Consider the following 10,486-nt stretch of genomic DNA (forward strand, 5'->3'; position numbering starts at 1 on the left):
GTTCCTATTACCATTTTCTTAATTGTTTTGGGCTTGTTATTGTAGATCTTTTCCTTCCTTGTGTTTCCTGCCTAGAGAAGTTCCTTTAGCATTTGTTGTAAAGCTGGTTTGGTGGTGCTGAATTCTCTTAGCTTTTGCTTGTCTGTAAAGGTTTTAATTTGTGTATCGAATCTGCATGAGATCCTTGCTGGGTAGAGTAATCTTGGTTGTAGGTTTTTCCCTTTCATCACTTTAAATATGTCCCACCACTCCCTTCTGGCTTGCAGAGTTTCTGCTGAAAGCTCAGCTGTTAACCTTATGGGGATTCCTTTGTATATTATTTGTTGTTTTTCCCTTGCTACTTTTAATATTTTTTCTTTGTATTTAATTTTTGATAGTTTGCTTATTATATGTCTTGGCGTGTTTCTCCTTGGATTTATCCTGTATGGGACTCTCTGTGCTTCCTGGACTTGCTTAACTATTTCCTTTCCCATATTAAAGAAGTTTTCAACTATCATCTCTTCAAATATTTTCTTAGTCACTTTCTTTTTCTCTTCTTCTTCTGGGACCCCTATAATTCGAATGTTGGTGTGTTTAATATTGTCCCAGAGGTCTCTGAGACTGTCCTCAATTCTTTTCATTCTTTTTTCTTTTTTCTGCTCTGCAGTAGTTATTTCCACTATTTTATCTTCCAGGTCATTTATCCATTCTCCTGCCTCAGTTATTCTGCTATTGATTTCTTCTACAGAATTTTTAATTTCATTTATTGTATTTTTCATCATTGTTTGTTTACTCTTTAGTTCTTCTAGGTCCTTGTTAAACGTTTCTTATATTTTCTCCATTCTATTTCCAAGATTTTGGATCACCTTTACTATCATTATTCTGAATTCTTTTTCAGGTAGACTGCCTATTTCCTCTTCATTTGTTTGGTCTGGTGGGTTTTTACCTTGCTCCTTCATCTTCTGTGTGTTTCTCTGTCTTCTCATTTTGCTTAACTTATTGTGTTTGGGGTCTCTTTTTCACAGGCTGCAGGTTCATAGTTCCCCTGTTTTTTGGTGTCTGCCCCCAGTGGCTTAGGTTGGTTCAGTGGGTTGTGTAGGCTTCCTGGTGGAGGAGACTGGCACTGTGTTCTGGAGGCTGAGGCTGGATCTTGTCTTTCTGGTGGGCAGGACCACGTCCAGTGCTGTCTTTTGGGGTTTCTGTGAACTTATGATTTTAGGCAGCCTCTCTGCTCTTGGGTGGGGTTGTGTTCCTTTCTTGCTAGTTGTTTGACATAGGGTGTCCAGCACTGTAACTTTCTGGTCATTAGGTGGAGCTGGGTCTTGGCAGTGAGATGGAGCTCTCTGGGAGATTATTGCTGTGTGATATTATGTGGAGCTGGGAGGTCTCTGGTGGACCGATGTCCTAAACTCGGCTCACCCACCTCAGAGGCACAGGTCTGACGCCCGGCCGGAGCACAAAGAGCCTGTCATCCACTCTCTCAGAAAAAAGAGAAAAAGGAAAAATATATATATAATCATTGCTCCCAAAGTCAACCTCCTCAATTTGGGATGATTCGTTGTCGATTCAGGTGTTCCACAGATGCAGGGTACATCAAGTTGATTGTGGAGATTTAATCCGCTGCTCCTGAGGCTGCTGGGAGAGATTTCCCTTTCTCTTCTTTGTTCACACAGCTCCGGGGGTTCAGCTTTGGGTTTGGCCCCGCCTCTGCATGTATGTCGCCTGAGGGCATCTGTTCTTCGCTCAGACAGGATGGGGTTAAAGGAGCAGCTGATTAGTGGGCTCTGGCTCACTCAGGCCAGCGGGGGGGCGGGGTGGGGGGAGGGAGGTGAATGGAATGCGGGGCGAGCCTTCATGATGTTGCAACAGCCTGAGGCGTGCCGTGTGTTCTCCCGGGGAAGTTGTCCCTGGATCCCCGGACCCTGGCAGTGGCGAGCTGCACAGGCTCCCGGGAGGGAAAGTGTGGATAGTGACCTGTGCTCGCACACAGGCTTCTTGGTGACTGTAGCAGCAGCCTTAGCGTCTCACGCCTGTCTGTGGCGGCCGCGCTGATAGCTGCGGCTCGTGCTGGTCTCTGGAGCTCGTTTAGGTGGCGCTCTTAATCCCCTCTCCTCGTGCACTGTGAAACAAAGAGGCAAGAAAGTCTCTTGCCTCTTTGACAGCTCCAGACCTTTTCCTGGACACACTCCCGTCTAGCTGTGGCGCACTAGCCCCCTTCAGGCTGTGTTCACGCAGCCAACCCCACTCCTCTCCCTGGGATCTGACCTCCGGAGCCCGAGCCTCAGCTCCCAGTCCACACTCGCCCTGGCGGGTAAGCAGACAAATCTCTCGGGCTGGTGAGTGCCGGTCGGCACCGATCCTCTGTGCGGGAATCTCTCCGCTTTGCCCTCCGCACCCCTGTTGCTGTGCTCTCCTCCGTGGCTCCGAAGCATCCCCCGCCTCCGCCACCCGCAGTCTCCGCCCGCGAAGGGGCTTCTAGTGTGTAGAAACCTTTCCCCCTTCACGGCTCCCTCCCACTGGTGCAGGTCCCCTCCCTATTCTTTTCTCTCTGTTTTTTCTTTTTTCTTTTGCCCTACCCAGCCAGGTACGTGGGGGAGTTACTTGCCTTTGGGGAGGTCTGAGGTCTTCTGCCAGCGTTCAGTAGGTGTTCTGTAGGGGCTGTTCCACATGTAGATGTATTTGTGGGGAGGAAGGTGATCTCCATGTCCTACTCTTCTTCCATCTTGAAGCTCCTCCCTCAAAATTACCTTTTAATGATTGTGTGTGAATTTTAAATGAAGGGTTTGATGGTACTTGGTATAAGTTTTTAAGAAAAAAGTAATGCCAACTTCCTTACACTTCCAACACTTGTTCCTTCCAAGAGTTGGTGCATAGTTGTCATTATATTCTATGCTTAATTAAAATATAACTTAAATAAAATTATTTTAATAATTGAAGTGTTTTTCAAGTTCAAATTTGAATCAATTCCTCTTTGACAATTTCACTGAAACTGGGACATGATTTTGTAGGGTCCTTCTATTGGCTTTTTGTTGTCTTTTCTAATACCAAATAGCTGTATGTGTTTATATCATTTGGTTGTGAAGAATAAATAAGTTAACACATGTGCAGTGACTCAAACATTGCTCTCAGTGCGTGGGAGCAGTTATCATCAGCTGTGCCTGGGTCTCTGTCCTCCCGACACTGTCCTGGACCCCTTACAGCCCAGAGAGCTCACTGGTGACTGGAGTGGTCTCGCTGAGACCCTCCATCCTTTTATTGGTCCTTGTCACCCTCTGGAGACCATGCCACTTGCTTGGTGGTACCTTGCCCTGGCCTGTTCTCCACAGGCACCACCTAGTTACCAGACCTTCACAATCTGTTCTCAGGGTTCTGCTCTTTCCTTGGTAGGAATCTCTGCCTGTGTGCTGACGGGGAAAGACTGAGAACAGATAGTGACCTTCTGGGGATGGTGTCTTGCTTGGCTGTCCACACATTAGCAGTATCATTGATGTAACCATACAGGTCGAGGTGGGTTGAGTATAAAGAAACAATATTTGGAGAACAAACATATGCTTAGTTTTTTTCAAATTGCACTCCATGAAAGGAGTTCCTCTCTCTACCCTAGACCAAGAGCTGAAGTCTGTCTTAACTGGACCCCTGAAAGCTGATCTGACCTTAGACAATTTCATAATAAGGGTCTTGGAAACAGAGGGAAGGTGACCTGCACAGGGTCTTGCATTTGCTTGTGGTTTCAGTGCAGGGACCAGAATCTGGTTCTCCCATCCCTTGGTTTAGTATGAAAACTGCACCATGCTGTGTGTTCCTATGAATTCTACTGAAACCCTTAATGGCTTTTAGTAGTTTAGAAATCTCCCAAATTTTCTTCAGTATACATATATTCTACTTCATAGCTGAAAAACCTGGTTGAAAGAAGTTCCACAAGTTTTTAGGTAATAATTCCAGCAGCCTGCAATCATAAATGCTTATAGCCTTATAATTTGGGTGGGTGTCAGAATAGCAAATGGTTAAACCCTGTGTCTGGCATAACTCCTGCTTTGCCACTTGTGACCTTGAGTAAATATTTAACTTCTCCAAACCTAAGTTTCTTCCTCTGTCAAATATTAGTATTGTGGAGTCATGAAGATTAGAAGCTAGGAATCTTCATAAAGTTATAGAGTAAGTCAACTGATGTATAAGTTCTTAAATAGAATTCAGGTTCACCTTTTCCTATTTAATGGCCACAGTGGAAAAGAAAGGAAGGATTAGGACAGCTTCATCATTCCATGCTTCCGTCCAAGCATGCATTCACTCATGCATTCCCACTCTTTCAACCATGAGATTACTTATGCATGCATCTGTTAACCAATATCTAATTCCTTCTAAGTGGCAGGCCCTGGGCAGACGACCCCATGCTCAAGGAGCCCCCAGGTTCCCACAGTGAACTTCCTACAGTAATTGTCTGCTTTCTCTGGGCGGTGTCAATTTCCCCTTGCATGACCATTTCCAAGTCTTCACCCTCCTTGGACTTGGTGGCTGTTACCTGCCTTGTGCAGTGATTCTATCCACAGAGTATGCATCTCACCTGGTTGAAGAACTTCCATACGTTCAAGGGAGCTGAGCAACCCAGGTCAAAGCAGAATAGTGATGGGACGTACACCTCGGAAAGCTTGCATTTGGTGAATGCCTCGGTGCAGGTGTCTGAGCGTGTGCTCACCTGTAAGGTGCAGCATGAGGCACAGTCTCACATCCAGGCCAGCCTCATACTGTTCGCTGCATATACAGACCCATTGTATGTGCCCCGGGCACATACAAATGTACTGGGAGCCCAGGTAAGCTCACCTCTACACCTGTGAGAAACTGGGTGACCTCTGTCTCCAAGTGGAGTGAGATATTAACTCACAGAGTCCCATTTGATATCTTCTCTGCCTATTGTCACCTAGGTCCAGAGATGTCTGCCCTTATCTTTGTGGCTTTCCTCCTGGGCTTCACGGTTCTGCTGGTAATCAGTTTCATAGTCACCTACTTCCACAGGTGCTGGAGCCTATAACAGGTGAGTTGATGGCAGCCTTAATCCTTAGAGAGGGAGATCAGGGCCTTCCTGAACTTGCAAGAGGAATCCAGGGCAAGCCCAAAAGTCACACAGCAATCCAACCTCAAGGAAGAGTTCTGAACAATCTTATTTCCTCCCAATGTGTCTTGGAATTCTCAGAGGCTTTCAACTCTCATACATTTTTTAGTACCCTGGAATTTGAAGTTTTTACAGTTATGTTCGTTGGGACCCTGGAGATGAGGATCCAAGGTATGGAGTTGCGATAAAGGTCCAAGATTTGAGACCCAGACTCCAAAGAGCCCTTCCATAAACTGTTGTATATTCAGTTATCACATGGTATATCCTAGGAATGAATAAGGAAAGTATTATTAAAATCAACTAATGGAACCTACCTGGGGGACTTGGATGTGCTGACTAGTAACACAGGTGAATGTTGGTATGGGAGAGAGTTCATAACTTAGAAAGTGGTGTTGGGTGTAGTGAGTAAGGACTTCATTTCTGATCAGTGCCATGAACCCAGGCCGTGCTGAGTGCCTGCCACATAGTACGTACTCAAAAAACATTTGTGGAATTAATGAATGAATGTTTTCCCCAATAGTTGTTGCATACTCTTCGATACACTGCTTCCTGCCCTGTGCAAGGGGCTCAAGTGGAGAGAAGCTGTAAGGACGAGAGGTGACCCAAGACCGCCCCCCTTCACTCTGCTGTCCCCACCTCCACCATGCACATGCTCCCTTCCACACACCCTCCTATGTTTCTTCTGTCTGAGCTCTGGAGCTGAGTCACGGATGGACGTAGGTCATGGATATCCGTAATGTCTGACCCTGATGCTTTGAGCTTCAAACTTCCTCCACCCAAAAGAGAAACAAGTAGATCCAGAAAAGAGGTTTCCATTGTGCCCCTGATTGTGAACAACCTTTAATTTTCAGAGCACTTCTTACTTACATCCAGAGCTTTCGCAAGTGTGATTTCATTTTAACACATATATATTTAAAACCACTAAGTTGAATAAGCATTTTTCTATTCTGAAATTTATAGAGAATAATATAAAAATATCCATGGACCTATCTACCATGCTATCTTTGCAAACTGTTCACATTTTATTATGATCTGTTGTTCCTTTTAAAATTACTGGCCTGGATTTGGTATTTATAATCTCAATCATGATTTCATACTTCTACAACATATGTATAAATCCTTAAGCAATATATAATATTACTTGCATGTTTTAACTTTTATATAAATGTTATTATACTGTATACAGCATCCTTGAAGTTTTATTTTTATACTTAACACAGTTTGTGGGATTTACTTATGTTAGCATATGTAGCTTCATTTTCTTAATTTCCACTGCTCTATAGCATCTATTATAAGAGCATGCTACAATGTATTGATTTTTTTGTGATGGATATTAAATCTTTAATGTTTTGCTAGTACAATTTTGCACAAATATTTTTATCTTTTCTTCCTTGGCACATATGGGAGAGTCCCTCTTCCTTTGGTGTGGTCCACAAAGCAGACTATTGGTATCATTTGGAGATTTTGTTATATATTTTTTTAAAAAGGTTTTCAATTCTTTTTCTAAAATAATTTTTATTGGAGTATGGTTGCTTTACAATGTTGTGTTAGCCTCCACTACACAACAAAATGAATCAGCCATACACATACAGATATCCACTCCCTTTTGGACTTGCCTCCCATTTAGGTTCCACAGTGCGTTAGGTAGAGTTCCTTGTGCTATACAGTATGTTCCCATCACTTGTCTATTTTATACATAGTATCAATAAAGGATATGTGTCAATCCTAGTGGTTTTCACTTCTCGATCAAGTTTTGCTCTTTCCATTAATGCCTTTGATCTCACTTTATTTTTCGTGTGTGTGTGTATGTGTGTGTGTGTGTATTACAGGTGGGGATCTTATTGAGATATTATTATTATTTTGATCCACACTGCCCCTTTGCCGTACAACAAGTTTCCATAAATTTCTGGTTCTTTTAATGCGGTTTTCATTCCATTGAGCTCTTTGTCTATCTCTCTGACCAAACTACCCTGTCTTAGTTAGAATAGCTTTATAATAAATTTTAGTACCTCAGTTGGGTAAATCTTCCCACCTTTTCTGGTTGTTCAAAGCTGTCATGGCTATTTTTGGCCCCCATGTGTTTTATTTTACTTTATTTTCTGCTTTTCAGAAATTGAAGTATAGTTGATTTACAAGATTATGTTAGTTTTATGTGTACAACATAGTGATTCAAGATTTTTATAGATTGTACTCCATTTAAAGTTATTACAAAATAATGGCTATATTTTCTTGTGCTATACAATATATCCTTGTTGCTTTTTTTTTTTTACATAGTAATTTTTAGATCTTAATCCCCTTCCCTCTCCCCACTGGTAACTACCAGTTTGTTCTTTATATCTATGAGTCTCTTTCTGTTTTGTTATATTCATTCATTTTTTTATTTTTTACATTCCATGTATAAGTGATAACACAGTATTTGTCCTTCTCTGTCTGACTTAGTTCACTAAGCATAATACACTGCAGGTCCAACCACGTTGTTGCAAATGGCAGAATTTCATTTTTAAAAATGACTGAGTAACATTCCATTATATACATGTATATAATATATATAATATATATTATATATATATACCACATCTTTATTATCCATTCATCTGATGATAGACACGTAGGTTGCTTCCATACCACAGCTATTATAAATAATGCTGCTATGAACATTGCGGTTCATGTATCTTTCCAAATTAGTGTGTATGTTTTCTTTGAATAGAGTGGAATTGCTGGGTATATGGTAGTTCTATTTTCAGTTTTCTGAGGAACCTCCATACTGTTTAACACAGTAACTGCATTAATTTACAATACCACCAACAGTGTACTATGGTTCCCTTTTTTCCACATCCTCACCAATATTTGTTATTTGTAGAATTTTTGATGATAGCCATTTTGACAGGTGTAAGATGATGTCTCATTGTGGTTTTAATTTGCATTTTCTGGTGATTAGCAATGTTGAGCATCTTTTCATGTTCCTGTTGGCCATCTGTATGTCTTCTTTGGAAAAACGTCTATTCAGGTCTTCTGTCCATTTTTTAATCAGGTTGTTGTTTGGTATTGAGTTGTATGATCTGTTTATATATTTTGGAAATTAACCCCTTATTGGTCATATTATTTGCAAAATATTTTCTTCCATTCAGTAGGTTGTCTTTTTGTTTTGTCAGTGATTTCCTTTGCTGTGAAAAAGCTTTTAATTTTAATTAGGTCCCATTTGTTTGTTTTTGCTTTTCTTTCTTTTGCTTTAGGAGTCAGATGCAAAAAATATTGCTACAATTTATGTCAAAGAGTGTTCTGCCTAGGAGTTTCATGGTTTCGGGTGTTACATTTAGTTCTTTAATCAGTTACAATTTATTTTTGTGTATGGTGTGAACGAATGTTCTAATTTCATTCTTTTACATGTTGCTATCCAGTTTTCCCAGCACCACTTATTGAAGAGACTGTCTTTTCTCCATTGTATATGCTTGCATTCTTTGTCATAGATTAACTGACAGTAAGTGTGTGGGTTTATCTCTAGGCTTTCTGTTCTGTTCCATTGAGCTATGTGGCTGTTTTGTGCCAATACCATGCTGTTTTGATTACTATAGCTTTGTAGTATAGTCTGAAGTAAGAAAGCATGATACTTCTAGCTTTGTTCTTTTTTCTCAAAATTGTTTTGGGAATTCGGATCTTTTGTGGTTCCATATAAATTTTAGGATTATTTGTTCTACCTGTATGAAAAATGTCATGGGTATTTTGATAGGGATTGCATTGAATCTGTAGATTGCTTTGGGTAGTATAGTCATTTTCACAATATTGATTCTTTCAGTCCAAAAACATGGTATATCTCTCCATCTGTTTGTGCCACCTTTGATTTCTTTCATCAGTGTCTTATAGTTTTCTGAGTACAGGTCTTTTACCTCCTTAGGTAGGTTTATTCCTAGGTATTTTATTCTTTTGTTGCAATGGTGAATGGGATTGTTTCCTTAACTTCTCTTTCTGATCTTTCATTGTTAGTGTATAGGAATGCAAGAGATTTCTGTACATTAATTTTGTATCCTGCACTTTACCAAATTCATTGATTAGTTCTAGTAGTTTTCTGGTGATATCTTTTTTTAACATTAATTAATTAATTAATTAATTAATTTTTGGCTGAGTTCAGTCTTTGCTGCTGCACCCTGGCTTTCTTTAGTTGTGGTGAGCAGGAGTTATTCTTCATTGCAGTACGTGGGCTTCTCATTGCGGTGGCTTCTATTGTTGCAGAGCATGGGTTCTAAGCATGTGGGCTTCAGTAGTTGTGGCTTGTGGGGTGTAGAGAGCAGGCTTAGTAGTTGTGGTGCCCAGGCTTAGTTGCTCCACGGCATGTGGGATCTTCCTGAACCAGGGCATGAACCTGTGTCCCCTGCATTGGCAGGTGGAATCTTAACCACTGTGCCTCCTGGGAAGCCCTCTGGTGGCATCTTTAGGATTATCTATGTATAGTATCATGTCATCTGCAAACAGTGACAGTTTTACTTCTTCTTTTCCAATTTGTATTCCTTTTATTTCTTTTTCTTCTATGATTGCTGTGACTAGGACTTCCAAAATGATGTTGAATAATAGTTTTAAGAGTGGATATCCTTGTCTTGTTCCTGATCTGAGAGGAAATGCTTTCAGTGTTTCACCATTGAGAATGATGTTTGCTGTGGGTTTGTCATATATGGCCTTTATTATGTTGAGGTAGGTTCTCTCTATGCCCACTTTCTGGACAGTTTTTTTATCATAAATCGGTGTTGAATTTTGTAAAAAGATTTTTCTGCATCTATTGAGATGATTATATTGTTCTTTTTTTTTTTTTTTTTTTTTTTTTTTACATGGACCTCTCACTGTTGTGGCCCCTTCCGGACGCACAGCCTCAGCGGCCATGGCTCATGGACCCAGCCGCTCCACGGCATGTGGGATCTTCCTGGACCGGGGCACAAACCCGTGTCCCCTGCATCGGCAGGCAGACTCTCAACCACTGCGCCACCAGGGAAGCCCGATTATATTGTTCTTATTCTTCAGTTTGTTAATATGGTGTATCACATTGATTGATTTGCACATATTGAAGAATCCTTGGATCCCTGTGATAAATCCCACTTCATCATGGTATAGGATACTTTTATGTGTTGTTGGATTCTGTTTGCTAGTGTTTTGTTGAGGATGTTTGCATCTATATTCATCATTGATATTGGTCTGTAATTTTCTTTTTTTATAGCATCTTTGTCAGGTTTTGGTATCAGGGTGATGGTGGCCTCAAAGAATGAGCTTGGGAGTGTTCCCTCCTCTGCAATTTTTTGGAAGAGTTTGAGAAGATGGATGTTAGCTCTTCTCTAAATGTTTGATAGAATTCACCTGTGAAGTCATCTGGTCCTGGATTTTTATTTGTTGGAAGATTTTAAATCAGAGTTTCAATTT

The sequence above is a fragment of the Globicephala melas genome, chromosome 15 (assembly GCF_963455315.2).
Source record: "Globicephala melas chromosome 15, mGloMel1.2, whole genome shotgun sequence".
Lineage (NCBI taxonomy): Eukaryota > Metazoa > Chordata > Mammalia > Artiodactyla > Delphinidae > Globicephala > Globicephala melas.